Genomic DNA, 20,152 nt, shown 5'->3' on the forward strand with positions numbered 1-20,152 from the left:
TTTTTTTTTATTTTTTATTATTTTTTTAAGCCAAAGTCAATAGCATACCAAACCTTTTCATGTTAATACATTGTAAAAAACATTCAAACTTGATGCTGTATGAATTTCTTTTCAAAGCAGATTACATCAGTATTATGCAAGAAACTTACAAGCAAAAGGTGCCCTTCCCATTTGAATTGAATTTGTTGTAATATAAGCATCTGCCAACTTTCCTGTCCAGGTAGTAAACAGATATTTAAAACACTAACTTTGTGCTAAATGCTTAACTATGCAGAGGGTTGTGGGAAGAGGCCGCGAGAGATTCAGAAAGGCAAACAGGTGCGGTGTGGTTCTGCAGGTGACGAGGTTCTGCCCTTACCACAGGAGTCCACGCAGGGCACCTCACCTGGTCCAAGGAAATAGACAAAGGAAGAAAGGCTGTGAGCAAGAGCTGAACTCAGTAAGAGCTGACCTGGTCAAGTTGTTTTGCTCTCTTGATCTATCCTAGCTTTACAAAACGACAGTGCTGATCAGCTGTGGCTTGGACTCAGTATAAATTTGTCCAACAAAAGGCTAACAACCAGGCTTTGTGAATTTGCTAATTCCTCTACTATTTGTACTTGTAATGGGAATATCTGTTCTGTTTGTTTCGGAGAACAATGACGTTATCACCTCTCAGCACCATGAGTCATTTTTTTACCAGGAAGACTTCTTCAAGTGTTTACTTAACCTCATCTTCAGAACTGCCACCTACCTATTCTCCAAGGGTGATTAATCATTTATGCCATGTGGCTAGAGGATGATTAATGGAGTCCACAGTGCCTTTAACAGAGAGCCCAATTTTAAAAATGCAAAGTGATCTCAGTTTGTTTTTAACAAGAATGAATAACAATTAGTTTACACCTTCATGGGTAAGTATACTTTGTAGACACATGAATTTTAGGACCCAACAGCATGCTATTTAGAATACCAGTTTAGTTCTACAAATGTCTGTTTCCTGCAACAGACTGGAGCTGTATTGTACCCCTTGTCCTGGTTCCAGAAGGTATAGTTACCCACAGAGAAGTTAACAGGAAACACAGGAGGCTAGCAGATTAGAAATAAATTTTTTTAAGGACTACCTTTATTTTTACTCAGTAGATCAAAGAGAAGCCTTGTAAGTATTGTTAGCTTTACTTATTTAATATAACAGAAAAGTAAGTGAATTTCAAACATGTAACAAGTAATTTGGCAATGATATATTTGTTCCTAGTTATTTCTCTTAATCATGAGTCAGAATTCAAAATTCTATAAGGTAGGTGGGTTACAAAGGTAGCAAGTAAGGAACAGCCTTGTGTTCAGGACAGCCTGGGCACTGTCAGATCTCAAGAAAGTTTATAGTCTAGGTATTCTTTTGGTTGCAAGTGAAGAAGTCCTATTCAGCCTTCTTTAAACAAGAAGTAGATTTATTGGCCTGTATTACTAGAGTGAGGAGGAACTGGGGTCAGGTACAACTCGCTGGAAGAAGAAACAAAAAGGTCTAACCTTCTCTTTCCATCTCTGCTCAGCCATCCCTGGGCTTTCTATGTGTTGATTGACTTGCTTTAGTTAGTGGGCACAACCCTAGACCCTGTGGACCCATCTAGGTCCTACCACTCCCAGTGTTGTCCACAGATCACAGCAGAGGCTTCCTCTGTGAGCTTTAGAAATGCAGACTCTCGGGCCCTTGTCCTGCTGAATAATAATCTGCATATTAAAAGATCCCTAGTTGTTTGGAGTGCATATTAAAGTTTGAGAATGTGGCTAGAAAAAGGGGGTTTTAAACCTGGTTGGGCCTGGGCCTTATTAGCATTAAAAGGAATAGGGATGGGGTGTCTGGTTGGTTCAGTTGGTGAAGTGTCCTCTTGGTTTCAGCTCAGGTTATGAGGATCACCCTCCCCAACTCCCCCTGCCTTGCGGGGCCCCCCCCCCCAACTGCTGCTCTCTCCTGTGCTCTTCTCTCTCTCTCTCCTAAAAAAAAAAAAAAAGAAAAGAAAAGAAAAAGAGGAATAGGGGTATGAGAGGGCAGCTCAGCTCCAGCAGAGTCACATGACTGGGCTGAGAGAATGTAATTCCGAAGCGTATGGATGGACAGTGAAAAACAACGCGTTGGGGCGCCTGGGTGGCTCAGTGGGTTAAGCCTCTGCCTTCGGCTCAGGTCATGATCCCAGGGTCCTGGGATCGAGCCCCGCATCGGGCTCTCTGCTCAGCGGGAAGCCTGCTTCCCTCTCTGTCTCTGCCTGCCTCTCTGCCTACTTGTGATCTCTGTCTGTAAAATAAATAAATAAAAATCTTTAAAAAAAAAAACAAAAAAACAAAACAAAACAAAAAAACAACGCGTTATCAGTGCAACAGAAAAGAAATGATTTGGGCCAGAAAAAGGGAATGGTTTAGGATCAATCTTAACTTTGAAAAAATGTTGGAGACTGCTTTGAAAAAATGTTGGGGACCTCTAAGATGGTCTCTGATGGAAAGAAGCTGGGGAGGAGAGAGTGGCTGTGTATGTCTTCCTATGCTGTACATGCGTGTTACCGTCAGGGTCTTCTTTATGAGATAAACTTAGGAGTTTCGGAGTAAAGCAAGTAGATCAAACTCCATAACTTTGATTATCTGCCTGAGAAAAAATATTTTATTTCTATAATGAGCTTTTGTCATCTTTATCGGCTGCCTAGCACATGACCCCTTCTTATGTTTTGGGAGTTGCCTATTTTGTGTCACCTTCTAGGAGGCAGCGGTTGCCTTCTGCTGTTCAAGGGCGAGGCCAGTGCAGCCACTCAGGCAGCTCTGAGCTTTGAACTATCCTGCCCTCAGCTTAATGGTCAGCTGCCCCTATTCTGAAATTCCCAGGAAAAGTTAACCAAAGAGACCTGCGTTTTTCTTTTGTCATGGGCCTTACAAATTATGTGGCTGGTCCCGCTTGGACCTAATAAATGCTGACTGATAATGCTGCCTTTTCTAAAACCAAGTTAGCCAGATCAGGATGCCTTCGCTCTGTTCCTAATATCTTCTTCGCCAGTGTAGGCATCTTGATCTGACTAACTGGTCTTCTAGAAAGAGAGATATCGGTTAGCATTTTTCCCATATTCTACTTTTGGGGCAGTTATAATCTTCCCATGTGCTGTATTTATTAATCTATCTTATGTCCTCTATTGTGTTGAGAATTTCTGGAGTACAAGCCGTGTTCCTACAGCATCATCTCCTTCTCTGTTATCTATGTATGTTCTTAACGATCTATCAATCATCTATCTATGTATCTACCTATTTATAGTGGAGAAAGATGTTTTTAATCATATAGCCTCAGTCCTCATCTAAGCCTGTAAGTTTTGCTGCTGCTGTTTATTATTATCATTGTGGTGGTTGCTGTTAAAACTTAATTGCTGAAGGGCTGTGGTTCAGAGGCATCGTATATATGTCCAAGTCTTCAACTACAATAATGTCAGGATTGAAACACAGGGGTGATGTGAATAATTCCTCTCTTTCTATGCATTGCATTTTCTAAGGTGCTTCCATAATCATTTTAGTAATGAAAACTTCCATAACACAGATGACAAAACAGAGATTTTGACAGACTGCTCAAAGTATAGACACGATAATTAGCAGGTTCAAAGTTTGATGTGAGCCTGACTCCATGAAATTGTAATGGTAGGAAAAAGGGGGAAAAATTATATAATCAAATGGTTGTCGTTTACATTCCTACAGATTTTCAAAAATGGCACATTTACACTAACAAATGTCCTTAAGACAGGAGGGAGGACTAGAAGATAAGATACTACCTGCTTCATTTCATCTTTATCATTTTATTTATTTTGAAAATGTTTCTTCATGTGCATTTTGGCTGCTACAAAATCTCTACAAACATAGTTAAAATAGTTTCATCTAATCTGATAATATAAATATTTTTGAAAACATAACCACCAGGAATGCTCAGTATCTTTGAGAGTTCATGGCAACAAAAATAATTATAGGAGTTATATACACAAGCCAGGTTTTCAAGTATTTAAACAAATATTTGATTATATCATTAGCTCTAAAGCAAATATTTCCAACTAATAATTGAAAAAATTTTCTATTTGGAAAAAACACACTTTTTTTTTTTTTTTTTTTTGGTAAAGTAGGATTTATGTTGGAAGAAAACACCCTGATAAAATGTCAATTTTCTGAAATTAAATATAATTTGAAACCTGCCTTGTAATGTTTATAGAGTAGGACTTGTAACTCATTTAACCTCTACATGGATATAGGGAATTGGCTAGTCTCAGAGCTGTTTCACAGAAACACATTCCCCCCACCCCGAAGCTCCGCAAAGATGTTCTCCAATCGTTGGAAATGAAATAATTTTGTGTTGTTAAAGATGTGATTTCTGTTTTTAGAAATGCAGTCACTTCTTAAGCTCAAATTTATCTGCTTTTCCTATGGAGCAATCTGGCCAAAGACTTAGGGATGTTAAGCAAAACTTGCCCACAAATAAATATCAACACCTTCCATTACAGAAAGAGAGTAATGGTCTCACTCAGCTACAGAATCAAGAGGTCAAAAACTGCCTGTGATCAGAGGGAACTGACTCACCACCTAATTCTCTTCTTCCTCATGGTGAGAGATTTTGGTTAGAAACAGCGGAGTGAACCCCAGATCCGGTTTGTGGGCAGTCAGGCTGCTGGCAGCACAGATCTATAGACTCGTTTCTCCCTCAACCGATGATCAGGGCGTGTGACCTCTGAGTCTCCTGACCTCGTGCCTGTGCTTGTTATAGCGCTGTGCTATTGTCGTCTTGAAATATTTAACGATTTTTGGACAAGGAACACTGCTTTTCATTTCAGACGGGGCCCTGCCCCACGTAGCCACGAGCTGCAGGGTGAGTCCTGCGTCTGCTGCTGCTAAACCTGTCTTGCCGCCTCTCAGTGCCAACTCGCCATGGTCAGCTCCCCAAACACTCCCCACTTCTCACACCCAGCACCGGGTTTCTTCCTGCTTCCTCAGGTGTGGCTCGCCTCAGTTTCCAACACGTTGCAAAAAAGTCCCCTGTGTCCTTACTTGTCCTTTCTCCTGGTGAAAGGTCGTCCTCTTGGCTGTGGAGGCCCCATCCTGCCCCACCTTCTCCAGAACCCGTCCCGGCAATTCTAATTCTCCCCTAGACCTTCGGCCTTTCTCTCTTCCCTGGTTCCTCCTCCGGAACCTACGAAGATATGTTTTATGAGCGTGTGTTCTTGCCTCTTCCTTCCCGCGAGGGAAGAGTAATGATATGTGGGGGTAAACAGAAGACTGTTCTTGTCAAAGACAGGATTGGACATTTGGGAATAAGCCGAAAAGACGGGTGTGAGTGACCTGCTGTGTTCAGCTGTGGTCTTGAGTTGTCAGCTCTGGGAAACGGGAATAATAGCACTTAGCCTCCTGCATCCTCCTCTTGCAAGCTATTACTAAGTGAAAACCAAAACATTCTGTTAAGGAAAGGCTTAACCTATCAGTCTGTAGCATCTTCAGAGGGGTGTTTGGGAATTGCTTTATCTGTGTATCACTGAGGGGGTATCTCTGTCCTCTTGCCTGCCCCCCAAAAAAGAGACTCTGAAGGTAATGAATGTTTAGCATCAACACTTGAAAATGCCAGCGTCTTCCAAATCCCTGTTCCACCAGCAAATAAAGTTCCGACGCAGCAGATATGTTGTGAAAGCCGTACTTATTTATTTATTTAATTTTATTTCTTTGAGAAACATCTTGTTCCCTCGGTGAAGTCTTCTGGAACATTGTCTGGTCTGGTACAGTTTAATGTGATCAAAACTGATCCAGTAGCCCAAGTCACAGAGCTGGAGCATGTCTACAACCTACAGGCCTCCCTGAACACCAACTCTTTATCATCCGTCCCATCACCGCGTAGTTTTTACCTCTCGTCTGAAACATCTACCCCCTTCTCCTAATTCCAGTCTACAGACTTTCCTGTCTCTGTGGCTCTCAACTTCAGAAGGTCATTAGAATCTTCCTGAACCTAAGAATATGTAAAGATCTCCGGGCTCACCCCAGCAGATGAGCTAAATTCCAAACTCCTTAGGTTGGCAAACAAAATGCTTCATGATGCTATCAAAGCCCTTTGTCTGTTTCCAGCCTCACGATTCCATCCGGAGCCCAGTATACTCTTACATCAAAATGCTCTTGTTTCCCTCAGCACCAGGGTTTCAAGTTTCTGGACCTTTTTATTTTGTTTCCTCTGCCTGGAATGTCCAGAGTGTTGGTTCTTATTTTAGGAGTCACACCCTCTATAAGTGCATCTCTTATTCCCTCAGATTTTCTTAGGCACGCCTCTCCTCGCACTATCACATCTTTGTATGAACATTTCCAAACCTCTGCTTGCATTGCACAGCAAGGTCAACGCTGATGAGAGCTGAGGCACGCTCGTGTGCTAATCTGTCTTTCTATAGGATTTGCTGCTCCGTAAGAAATTCTTATTCATCTCTAAAGGTACCTCGCACATAAGGATACTAACTTTTTTTTTTTTTTTTTTTTTTTTTTTTGGATACTAACATTTTTTGAATAATAAATGGGCATGGAGTTACATCAGAGAACAGCATTAAAGAAGATAATTATGGGACTGGGGGACAGTGAATATCCAGAGCTGCTGGTTTCTTCTTTGGTTCTCTGTTCTAAGCTTGAGACTCAGGGAGCCAAGCAGCCCTGTAAATGTACACTAAATCTACATTAGGTGAACGATGTAAGTCTTCAGTGACTGTCTCAAGTGACTTCGAGGAGGAATCAAACATAAGAACTGGAAAACCAGTTCAGCAGAGGCATGCAAGCGGTATTTTTAAACAATCAGAAATGATAGATACATAATGTACTAAGATGACCTAAGGGTCTTTCTCATGTCTATGTGGAAATCAGTAATCCTTAATTTGAACAGCTGTAACAAATGAGACCTTGTGACATGCAAAAATTTGGAGAATTGCTTAGAACCACTTATACTCCCTCCCCTTCTTGTGTATACAATCTCCTGGAGCTGATAAGCTTCAGAGTTCTTCAGAGCAACCTGAAATAGTTTCCTGGGCTGTAGCTCTCAGACAACAAATAAAGCATTGAGGCTGGTTTTCAACGTTGCGAAGGATGCTCTGAAAGCCAAGGGGTGCCGTGAACATACGAGTGGAGTCAGCTTTAGGATGGTGTAGTACTAGGGCACTGGGGTTGCTCATTCGGTTAAACCTTTGATTCTTGATTTTGGCTCAGGTCACCATCTCAGGGTTGTGGAATTGAAACCCATGTGGGGCTCCTTGCCCAGTGGGAAGTCTGGGGGAGATTTTCTTTCTCTCCATCTACCCCTCCTCTTGCACGCACTCTCTCTCTCTCTCTTTCTCTTTAAAATAGATAAAATAAATCTTAAAAATAAATGGTGGTGTAGTGCTAGTACCTTCCTGCTTTCCCCTCTGGTTGTCTCCCCCCAAGGTCATGTCACACCCATTCAAACAATGATGACCACATTGACCATGTGCCCAGGTTGTCCAGGACAGCATCAATTTGCACTTATTTTCTGGCATAATTACTAAGTGTGCCCCCCTTTTACTCTCCAAAGTGTCTTAGTTTAGGGGACGAATTATATATGCACTCTAACTCAAATTTAGTCCATGGACCAGAAACTTGTTAGGTTGACTGACTCATGCGGCGTGAGTGAGGGCAAATACAAATATTGCAAATGCGCACGCCTTGACCTCCCACCTAAATCGGAAAGTGAGTTGTTTCCGTGTAAGGTCAGTGTTCTTTTTCTCTTTGTGGTTTTTCATGGTGGCCACGATGGGGATGTTCATGAACATACCATCAGAAGAAAACCTCACGAAAACCAGAAATTAATTCCCCCTATTTTTCTCAGTTTCTCACTTTCTAAGTGCCTTTTAAAAACATTTTTTAATTTCTTTTCAGCGTAACAATGTTCATTGTTTTTACACCACACCCAGTGCTCCATGCAATCCATGCCCTCTCTAATACCCACCACCTGGTTCCCCCAACCTCCCACCCCCGCTTCAAACCCCTCAGATTGTTTTTCAGAGTCCATAGTCTCTCATGGTTCACCTCCCCTTCCAATTTCCCTCAACTCCCTTCTCCTGTCTAACTCCCCAAGTCCTTTTTTTTTTTTTTTTTTAAAGTAGGCTCCTTGCCCAATGTGGGGCTTGAACTCATGACCCTGAGATTGAGAGTTGCTTGCTATATGGACTGAGTCAGCCGGGTGCCCCTCTAAGTGCTTTTTGACTAGTAATAAATCATGTCTATGCATGTTCAACATTTTGATTTATATTTCTTGTTATATTTTATCTCTAATTTATTACACAATTCATAAGTGTAAGGAAGGTACTGAAACAGGAACTGTTTAAAACACCCCTCGTGATTTATTAAAATGTGAGTCCTAGACTATATAATTTAAATTATGCAGTGGTCAGGAAGAAAGCCTGTGTCTAAAGACCAGCTGACAATAAGCTGTTAAAGACATGCTTAGGACAAGAAAGAAGAAATGTAATTGTATCTTAAGGATTTAGTTTAATAAAGCGAAAATATTGGTTTTAGTATTTATTATAGTATACTGAAGCTTTGTTTAGTTATTTTAATAAAGATGGTTTTTTTCCTTCTCTTTGGAATGGAATTGGGGGGAATTAATAGTTAAGGTTAAATCTGGGTGAGCCCAGGATAAAGCTACCATTTTCAGCCCTAGGCCAACCTCATTCTTTGAAGTTCAGAGTGAGTGGCCATGGCAAAATGCAGTCATCTGGTGGCAGGAAATTACAGGGACATCTTTTTAAATGACAGAGATAGTTTTTGGATGCTTCGATGGTGAAACTGCAAAACCAAACAGCAGGAGTTGGAATAGCAGTGGTAGTTGGAAGCCGGTACTTATTACGCGCTAGCCTTGCGTCAGACTGGGACCAGATTTTATGTGAAATATTTCAATTAATCCTCACAACAGTCTTTCCCCCCTACTTTTAATTAATTAATTAATTAATTATTAAATTGCCATATAATGTATTATTTGTTTCAGGGGTACAGGTCTGTGATTCATCAGTCTTACACACTTCACAGCACTCACCCTAGCCCAAAGCCATCACCCCGTCACCCCATCCTGTCCACCCCAGTCCTCCCCTCCAGCAACTCTCACTTTGTTTCTCTTAAGAGTCTCTTAAGATCCTCTCGGGTTTCAGTTTTTCCCTCTCTTGTTTCTTGTTTCATTTTTCCCCCCTTTCCGCTATGATCCTCTGCCTTGTTTCTCAAATTCCACATATCAGTGAGATCGTATATGATTGTCTTTCTCCGACTGACATGTTTCACTTGGCATAATACCCTCTGGTTCCGTCCATATCATTGGAAATGGCAAGATTTCATTTTTTGATGGCTGCATATCCTCCCATCCTGTGTGTGTGTGTGTGTGTGTGTGTACATATATATATATACCACATCATCTTGATCCATTCATCCGTTGATGGACATCTAGGCTCTTTCCATAGTTTGCCTATTGTGGACATTGCTGCTATAAACATTGGGGTGCACATGCCCCTTCAGATCACTACCTTTGTATCTTTGAGGTAAATATGCAATTGCTGGGTTGTAGGGTAGCTCTGTTTTCAACTTATTGAGGAACCTCCATGCTATTTTCCAGACTGGCTGCACCATCTTCCATTCCCACCAACAGTGTAGGAGGGTTTCCCTTTCTCCACCTCCTCACCAACATTTGTCATTTCCAGACTTGTTAATTTTAGCCATTCTGTCTGGTAACCTCACAATACTCTTATGAGATGACCTATTCTTAATTTCATTTTACAAATGAACCTAGAGTTGGCCAGTAGTGGAGCCTGGAAAGAAATACCTTCAGTCTGACTTTAGCATTTAAGCTTTTAATCAATACATTAAGCTTCAGCTCTAAATATAGAACCTGTCATAATAGTTGCTTAGTAGTTGAGTACTTACTATGTGCTGAGTGCTTTAAAATTATTTTTAATCTCATGGTATAAATATATTAGTTCAACTTTCCCACAAGGAAAGTAAGGCCCAGAGAGCCTGGATTGGTTTTCCATTGTACAGATCCCCACAATTTTAGTCACTAAAAACAACACAAAAGTATTGTTACGATTCTGGAGGTCAGAAGTTCAAAAATCAGGTTGTAGCAGGTCTGGGTTCCTCCAGTCTCTGCTTCTATCCTTACAGCTCTGATTCTGACCTTCCTGCCTTCTTCTTATAAGGACCTTTGTAATTACATTGGGCCCACCAGGATAATCCTAGATAATCTGTCCATCTCAAGATCCTTAATTTAGTTACATCTGTCCCTTTTGCATGTAAGGTGACATATTCATTGGTCCCAGTGACTACGACGTGGATATCTTTGGAAGGACCACGATTTAGCCTAACTAATTTCCCCCAGGTCACAGAATTGGTAAATATTAGAGATTAGAATTTAATCTAGATGTTTTTAGGTGCCAAAGTTTACACTGTTTCTGTTCTACCACATTAGGGATGATCCCATCAGTTATTCAAAGAAACATTTACTGAGATTATAAGAAGAGACAGAGTGCCTGTGGTAGATGCTGGAAAAATATGAAATGCTTTATGTGTTGGAGTCATGTTTGTGTAGGTGTTTTATTAATTTCTGTAATTTTCAAAAGTTCAGGAGATTAAAGATTAATATGCTTAAATAATTGATAAGTAAGATAAAATACCTTTCAGAAGAGGTATTAGTAAGCTTCATTTTTTTATATTACAGTATTTATTTACTTATTTCTCTCTTCCAGAGATGAATACTAGGTAAAAGTTTCAGGTTTCAGGTAAGGTCCTTTTTTTTTTTTTTAAAGATTTATTTTAGGGTGCCCGGGTGGCTCAGTCATTAAGCATCTGTCTTTGGCTTAGGTCATGATCCCAGGGTCCTCGGATCAAGCCCCACATCGGGCTCCCTCTTCAGAGGGAAGAATGTTTCTTCCTTTCCCACAACCCACTGCTTGCGTTCCCTCTCTCACTGTCTCTGTCAAATAAAAAAATAAAAATCTTAAAAAAAAAAATAGACTTAGAGGTGGTCTTGAAGGAATTTGGGGGAAGAGAAATCCTCTTCATTGGCAAAGCTTGGACTAGAATATTTCATTACCTAATTGGCCTGGAAAGAGAGATGGCCTGAGGAAATGGATCAATATACAGAATATTTTCACTGAATTGTGTGAAATAATATGGGAGGACTCGTAGGGACACTTGAGGAAATGGTAGGTAGATGTATCTTTTGGGATATGAGAATATATATGCCATATGTATATGTCCATGAGAGGTGACCCACTGCAGAGAGGATCTCAAAGATCAAGTAGACAAGAGGACATGTCATTCTAGGTGCCTTTTTTTTTTTTTTCTAGTTTGTGTAGTACTTGCTTAATGGGTTCATAAACAAGGTAGCATAGTGACTATAACCAACACTGAGATTATGTGCAGCTTCAACAAATTCTCCTTTCTCATATCATCACTGACATTGGTAAAAATTAATGGTAGACTGCTGTAATTCCATATACTCGGGCACTAAACCCTCCTATCCGTTAGGAATTTCACTAGGTAAATAGCCCCGAAGAGCTGGGCTGCTGACTTAGAACAAAGGAACATGGAAGGTGTGGTGGAAGAAGTAAGTCTTGTCAACCCTAGTCTTATGGCCACTTGCAGAACTGTATTATCTATTTTTTTAAAAAGTATTTTATTTATTTGTCAGAGAGAAAGAGAAAGAGCGAGCACAAGCAGGAGGAGCGGCAGAGGGAGAGGGAGAAGCAGGCTCCCTGCTGAGCAAGGAGCCCAATGGATGTGGGGCTCAATCCCAGGACCCTGAGATCATGACCTGAGCCAAAGGAAGACGCCTTAACTGACTGAGCCACCCAGAACCCCCTGTATTGTCTATTTCTGTTTTCACCCTTGCTCTCTCAATTATTTATTTTAAAAAATACTCTGTCCTCATATAGAGAGTGTGCTGGTAGTGTTTAACTTTACAATTTAGTTCATAGATTATAAAATGTCATGAGAGCAATACTTTCATGATATAGATCTAAGGGTACTATCTATAGGTCATGGATATTATAGATATTATGGATATCATGGCTTATATTATTATACAATATTATAATAAGTTACAATATAAATATGTTACATTGTAGATCATGGTTTGTTACAGTACTGTTATTCGCAAATTTTCATACAGAAGGGGGTATTTTTAGATTTTGTGATTTTGTGGAGTAGACCATTTTAGTCTTTGTTATTGTCCAGCATCTTTGGAATACCGTACTTTAGTTTGGGAAATTTTCCATATTCAGAAGTTATCCTCCCCAAGATAGAAATCAGAAATTATTTTGTCGGTTTCCTTTTATATTTAGGGCAAAGACATTGGTTTTACCAGTGAAGTGCTTAAGATTTTGATATGGAAGAGTCAACTTGAGGACCATGTGCCAAACAGAATCCATTCTTTTCTGGCAAGGAAAATATGGCTTTTAGGGGAATCAGTGGTGCAGATTGTGTTTTTTAATGTTTAGTATCAGTGGTTTGAACCACAGTGTGTGTTCCCAATAATGTCATCTGAGATACTGCCCCTGGAGACAGTCCTACAAGTTTGGGTGCTGTTTTTTTTTTTTTTTTTTTTTTTTTTTTTAAAGATTTTATTTATTTATTTGACAGACAGAGATCACAAGTAGGCAGAGAAGCAGGCAGAGAGAGATGAGGAAGCAGGCTACCCGCTGAGCAGAGAGCCCGATGCGGGGCTCGATCCCATGACCCTTGGGATCATGACCTGAGCTGAAGGCAGAGGCTTTAACCCACTGAGCCACCCAGGCGCCCCTTGGGTGCTGTTTTTGCCTGCAGAACCCTCCAGACTGACCATCTGGTCCTCCTAGAGATTATGGGAGCCACATAATATATTTTTACACTTTTTTTTTGGTAGTTGCTGTCTCTCAGATCACTTACACTGGGCCAACTGCCATGTTATTGTATAGAAAGAGTCACATGGCATAGAATTGAGGCTTTTGGCTAACAGATATGAGTGATGAATGAGCTTGGATGTGATTACACCAGCCCCAGTCAAGCCTTCAAATGACCGCAGGTCTGGCCAACATCTTGATTATCAATCATATAAATGATCCTATACCAAAATCATCAATTAAGTTACTTCCAAATTCCTGACCCACAGACACTGAGATTTTGAATGCTTGTTGGTTTAACAAATTAAATTTTCAGGTAATATGTTTTACAGGAATAGATAACAAATATAAGCAGATATAATGAAATGAGAAATTCTGGGATAATTAAGGAGCCATTGTTCAAAAGACTGATAGAGTAGCTGAATTCCCAAGTTCATGTGGTTCCTGATTTACTACTTATGTATATCTCTTTTCTGCTGCCTAGATTCAATGCCAGCAACAGGGAAGCAGAATCCATGAGGTTGGATGTATGTATATGCTTCCCTAGGGAGCTCACAGGCAGAGTAGCTGTGCATGCTGTACTCTAGCAAGGCAGTCTACTCTGACATTGAATATGCTGGGCCCTCAGGCACTACTACATGCCTGGAGGCCTATAGAGCTGATAGTATACAAGGAACTCATCAAACACTATCAAGAGCAAAGGTGTTGGGGGTACCTGGATGGCTCAGTCAGTTAAGTGTCTGACTCTTCAGCTCAGGTCATGATCTCAGGATCATGAGATGGAGCCCCATGTCAGGCTTCATGCTGAACGTGGAGTCTGCTTAAGATTCCCTCTCTTCCCCTGCCCCTCCCATTTGCTTGTACACTCTTTCTCTAAAAACAAAACAAAACAAAACAAAACAAAACAAAAAAGGTGTTGTTTTATGTTTTTTGTAAAGCTAAGGGTATTGAGCATTTATTTGCCCAGGACATGGAAGACTCAATGGCAGCAGACTGCTTTGTGAACTAAGCCTTATCTCAGGAGGTGGAGTGTCGAGGTATCATCATATTTATGCCTTGAAAAATCCATTGATAGATGCATTTTCAGTTCCTCACATATCATTTCTTAACATCTTCTGCCAAATAGTCCAGAAAACAGATTCCCTCATATACTGTTTTGGCAGCTTAAATTGTCATTACATTTAGAAGAGCCATTAGCCAATTGACCAACGACCTTGTCTCAGTTCTCTTTCACCTTGAGTTGTGTGTAGAATTCAGTATTGGTGAATGAGTTGGTTTACTCTGCAATATCACATGATCAAATTCCTCATCTCTTTTGATTTCCAAGACATTCCACCATCATGTTCTTGTCCTGCCTTCTTTGTGTTCTCCATCTTCAACTCTTTAAGTACAGTAGTTGTAATGATAGTAAAATTAATGACTAATGTTTTTGATGTTTTGCATTAATAAAGACTGTTTGCGACATCTGGGTGGTGCAATCAGTCAAGCATTAAACTCTTGGTTTCTGCTCAGGTCGTGATCTCAGGGTTGTGTGATCTAGCCCTATGCTGGGCTCTGTGCTGAGTACGGAGTCTGCTTGGGATGCTCTCTCTCCCTCTTCCTTTGCTCCTCTCTCCCATACTTGCTCTCTCTCTCTCTCAAATAAATAAATCTTTAGAAAAAAAATAAGTGGTATTCAAATATAGCTTTGTTAGGAATGAGAAAATGGGCCATTGGACTTGAGATTCATCTGTGTAGATGTGATATTTGGAGCTGGTTGTCTATAAGATCATGAGGAAGAAGGATGGAAAGGAAAAGAGGCACAGAGAATTAGACTTAGTATACCTTTTCAGGGAGTTGAAGAAAAAGCTAAAAAAAGTAAGTTTCATTTCATTATAATTATAACTGAATATCTGTCCTTTACCAGAGCTACTAAAAAAGAATTACAATAATTGCAATTGATTTTCAATTGTACTTCTTATTTCTTCTTACCTTTCTAATATAGAAGCTAAGTTGCTAAGTATTGACAGAGAAAATAAGAACTAGAGATTTGTATAATGTATTTGCTGAGCAATTGGTCATTGGAAAAAAGTCAGTTTATGTTAATTAAGTAGTATTATGAATGTTCTATTAAGGGTGAGTAGGAGTTAGATTGAATTATTTAAAAGCTAACCAGCCATTGTTCAAAGATGGAATTAACTCTGGTAAAACTGAAAATTTTAATTTCCTTATAGAAAAAAGCATGAGTGATTCCTATTCCTCAAGAAACCTGTCTGCTGTGAAAGCACCATTTCAACATTCAAGAAGAGTCTAAATCCCTTTCAGATTAGATTAAGTCAGTGAATGGGTCGTACCATGAAATGAAAAGGCAAACAGAACTTGTCAAATGTGTTGTTCATGAAAATCGTTTAGAAAAATTAATATAAATGAAATTTTTGTATAAATTCATTTGAGGGGACCCGGATAGCTCTGTTGGTTAACCATCCGATTCTTTTATTTTTAAAGATTTTTATTTATTTATTTGACAGACAGAGACCACAAGTAGGCAGAGAGGGAGGCAGAGAGAGAGGAGGAAGCAGGCTCCCTGCTGAGCAGAGAGCCCGATGTGGGGCTGGATCCCAAGACCCTGGGATCACGACCGGAGCGGAAGGCAGAGGTTTTAACCCACTGAGCCACCCAGGCGCCCCAACCATCGGATTCTTGATTTCAGCTGAGGTGATAATCTCAGGATCATTTAATCGAGTTTTGGGCTCCATGCTCTGTGTGGAGTCTGCTTGAGATTCTTTCTTTTCCTCTCCCTCTGCCCCTTCCCGCACTTGGGTGCTTCTCTTTCTCCAAATAAATAAATAAAATCTAAAAAAACCCCACAAAAACCTAAATTCATTTGATAAATTTTGTGGGCAGAGGACAAGGTTATTGGTGGAAGAAAAATTAAGAAAAAAACAAAATGAAGATAAATGATTGAAATGCTTTTGTTTATTCTAGTGAAGCAAATGAATGTGAGTTTAAATTACTGTAAAGGTCTACGAGGTTAAAAGTTACAGTGATCTGGCAGCTGCGGTAGGTGGAATAATCGCTCCTCCCATATATGCCCAGGCACTCATGCGGGGAACCTGTGAATGTATTACCTTACTTGGCAAAAGGGACTTTGTGGTTGTGGCTAAAGGAACAGACCTTCAAATGGGGAGATTATCCTGGATTGTGTGGACTTAATCTACAGAAAGGAGTCCATAAAAGCAGAGAGACTTTCCAGGCTGAGTCAAAGAGAAGAGAAAGAAGAAAGAGAAGAGATTTGAGCTCCCCCCCACCCCCCCCACCATTGCTGGGTTTGAAGACGGAGGAAGGGGACCAAGGGCCAAGAAATACAGTGGTCTCTAGAAGCTGGAAATAGCCCTCAGCTGACATGGAGACTTCATTCCTCCAACTACAGGGAACTGAATTCTGCTAACAACCTGAATGAGCAAAGACATGAATCCTGCCCTAAGTTCCAGAAAGGAACATAGCATTTGAATTTAGGCTAGTGAGAACCTTGTCAGACTTCTCACCTATAGAATGGTAAGATAGTACATTTGTGCTGTTTTAAGCCACTAAATACATTGTAATTTGTTAGAGCAACAATAGAAAACTAAGACAGCAACTTCATTGGAAATATGCACAACTATCAAACAAATGGCCGTCAGTAAATTTCCCAGTCTAAACAAGTTTGTACTGAAGTCCTCTATATACCTTTTAGTGGAGCTGACTTTTAGCTTCCAATTAAAACAAAATATAATCCAACTCCTAAAATGTCTGTCATTGTTTTGAATTATATTTTAACTAAATAAAATAATGCTGAAATCCTGTTTTTAGTTATCATAACAAATTACTAATGATTACAAATTAGTTTTATTCTCTAACTTTCTCATACCTACTACAATATATTTGTGAAAGGAAAAATCCACTCTGTAAGAATTTCTGTAAAATGATGATATAGATGGGCACTATGTTGGTTATATATGCATATCTGATAGTTTTCTTGGCCATATCAAGAAGGCTGACACATAAGATCACTATATGTTCCCTTCAACCAGAGAATAGGGATTCAGCTTAACTCAATAATTTTTAATGTATGCTGTATGGTACCACAGGAGCATGGCTCTTGCAATCAGCAGTCATTGGTTGAATCCCACCTTCAACCCTATTGTGACACACAAGTCAGTGAATCTCTCTGAATGACAGTTTTCTAATTTGTGATATGGGAATACTATCTACCTTAAAAGTTTGTTTGTTTGTTTAAAGATTTTATTTATTTATTTGACAGAGATCACAAGCAGGCAGAGAGAGAGGAGAAAGCAGGCTCCCCTCGCAGCAGAGAGCCCAATGCGGGGCTCGATCCCAGGACCCTGGGATCATGACCTGAGCTGAAGGCAGAGGCTTTAACCCACTGAGCCACCCAGGTGCCCCAAAAGTTTGTTCTTGAAATAGAATGAAATTTCTCTTTAACTCTTAAACTGTCATCATAATACATAGTATTATATAGTAAACATAGTTTACATAGTAAACACTGAGTGCCAATGTGATATTTTGGGGCTTACTACCGGGGACTGGAGAAAATGGTACCAAAAATAGAGAGAAAAAAAAAAGTTGGGTGGAGTCAGGGAAGCGTGGTGGAGGTAGTAGGTATGTTTCTCATAGAATTGGAAAACTGATCAGAGCAGCAGAAGAGGTGTTGGAGGGTCAGGGAACTAAGATCAAAATAAAAAGGGAATCTCAAGTTCACCAGACTAGCATCAAATTTCCTGAGACAGCTAGAGGAGAGGGACTCATGATTTGAGTCCTTTGGGTAGTGCTGGTTTTCAGCGTCACTTGGGAAGCTTCTGTCAAGGGCTTATTCAGACTCCAAGGTATCCAAATTCAATTTAGAGGGTAAGGACACGTAGCCTGGATCTTATTGATTCCAGAGATGGGCCGAGCTGGGGATGTTGATAGCAATTATCATCAGAGCCTCCAAGGCAGGACTGAGAAGGGCAGAATGGGACAGAAACTGAGGGAAACACAAAACTCTCAACCTCTATGTATCAAGGGCCATTATGTGCAATTTCTTTACCTGTGCCCTCGCCTGAATAATAAAGTATCTTTCTGTAGCTTTAACTCTTTAGGTTGAAGAAATAGATCTAATTTAGTAAAAAAAGAGGGATTTTGTTTGCAGAAACTGGAATGGGACACAAATCCTCAGGATAGGATAACAGGGTCTCAGGATGAAGGTCTAACATGAAGTGAGAGAGTAAAGGTATCTGCTTTTGCTTTTTTGGGTGGTTTCTTATTCTTTCCTTTCTCTCTGTACACTTAATTCCATCAATTATCTATTCTGGCAGAAAAAAATTGGCTTCTGACAATTTTGAGTTTTATATAAAATATACTTAGCTGCCCAGAAAGTATTCTATTACCAGTTCAAAAATCTCTGGAGCAAGAACTGGTGATAGCCAAAGCTAGAATAATTTGAGCAACCAAGAATGTAGTGTTGAATTATAACTCAAAATATAAAAGAAATATCCGTGAACTCATACTAATATAAATAAATGATGAAAGAAAGATCTCCTGTAGAAAAACTTCAAATAATTTATGTAGATACTTATGTAGGTGGAACATAACTCTTTATTCCTGAAGTGTGAATTTTGCATAGCAACTTCGTTTTAAATGCTACAGAATGGGAATAGGGAAAGAGTAACTTAGTAGTGGAGAAAACAGACAAATCAGTTTTCAGTGATCACAATTAACATCAGTGGTGCTGATGAGTCATGTTGATAGTAAGCACCCTTGACATGATGTGATAGGAATGACAATTTATCCCTGTGGTCTTTTTCCTCAAAACCTATAACCTAAATCTTATCAGGAGAAAAACAGATGAATTTCAACTGAGGGACATTTTATAAAATACCTGACCAGTACTCCTCAAAACTGTTAAGGTCATCAAAAATAAAATAAGTCTTGGGGGGCGGTGTCCGTAGGCATTCAGAATGGTCCAGTGTTTGACCTACTGTCATAGTCTGTCCTACAATACAGCCTCTAACAAAACAAGGCTGTCCCGGACGCCGGGTAATAGAATTGTTTACCTTTATACCAAGAAGGTTGAGAAAGCACCAAAATCTGCATGTGGCATGTGCCCAGGCTGACTTCGAGGAGTTCGTGCTGTGAGACCTAAAGTTCTTATGAGGTTGTCTAAAATGAAAAAACATGTCAGCAAGGTCTTTAGTGGTTCCATGTGTGCTAAGTGTGTTCGTGACAGGATCAAGCATGCTTTCCTTATCGAGGAGCAGAAAATCGTTGTGAAAGTGTTGAAGGCACAAGCGCAGAGTCAGAAAGCTAAATAAAAAAATGAAGCTTTTTTGAGTAATAAAAAAATCAAAAGGCTAAAAAATAAAATAGGTCTTATTGTAACATATCAATATTGGTTGTTTATAAAAAATGTACCATACTAATGTAAGGTGTTAACAATAGGGGAAACAGGGTGTGCATGTGAGGTACACTATCTTCACAACTTTTCTGTGAATAGAAAATTTTCTAAAATAAAAAGTTTGTTTATGGAAATCTAGGTTCTTTCCATAGTTTGGCTATTGTGGACATTGCTGCTATAAACATTCGGGTGCACGTGCCCCTAAAAAGTCCTTGGGAAAAATAAGATAAAATAAAAAAAGTTCTTGAAGATTCTGATGAAAACCTCTTGGCTCAGATATCCACCTTGAACCAGCCAACTGTGCTTAACAGTGATGAAGCCAAACTCTAGAACTTACTGTAGCCACACTCAAGTTGGGATGTGTGTGTGTGTGTGTGTGTGTGTGTGTGTGTGTGTGTGTGTATGTGTGTGTGTGTGTTTAGGGAAGCTGGGATGTTGGTGGAAAACTCACAGATAACAATGCTGGGCAGATAATTTAATAGATGTCCTTAAATTTGATTTTCTTCCTTACCCATTGTACCTCACATGGTTATTTTGGAAGTCTGTGGGAATCTCTCCTGATCTCACAAACAGCTCTTTCCATTTTCAATTCCAGCTTCCGTTTTTCTCCCACACTCAGTTTATGTTTGTTACTCTTACCATGCCAATGTAAGACAGGTGGTGACTGGTCTCATTTCACAAGCAGATCAAAACACACCTCGTTAAAACACTCCACATTTGGGCCATGGATCAAAACACTGCCCCCAGCAGTCAAGGAGAGCCTCTGCAGATGACTGGCCTGAAGGACAAGCAGCCAGAACACAACAGCATAGTACACATGGCATGCACAGGAGAAACTCCCTGAAGCATCGGGCCCTGGGCACTT

The 20,152-nt window shown here is 40.0% G+C and overlaps 1 pseudogene; it reads left to right on the top strand.

Annotated features, from left to right (window-relative positions):
• The first annotated feature begins 18,835 nt into the window (after positions 1–18,835).
• On the top strand, positions 18,836–19,244 carry LOC101675477 (annotated as a pseudogene).
• The last annotated feature ends 908 nt before the right edge of the window (positions 19,245–20,152 follow it).

This window comes from Mustela putorius, unplaced genomic scaffold (genome assembly GCF_011764305.1).
Source record: "Mustela putorius furo isolate JIRA1106 unplaced genomic scaffold, ASM1176430v1.1 tig00003834_pilon_pilon_pilon, whole genome shotgun sequence".
Lineage (NCBI taxonomy): Eukaryota > Metazoa > Chordata > Mammalia > Carnivora > Mustelidae > Mustela > Mustela putorius.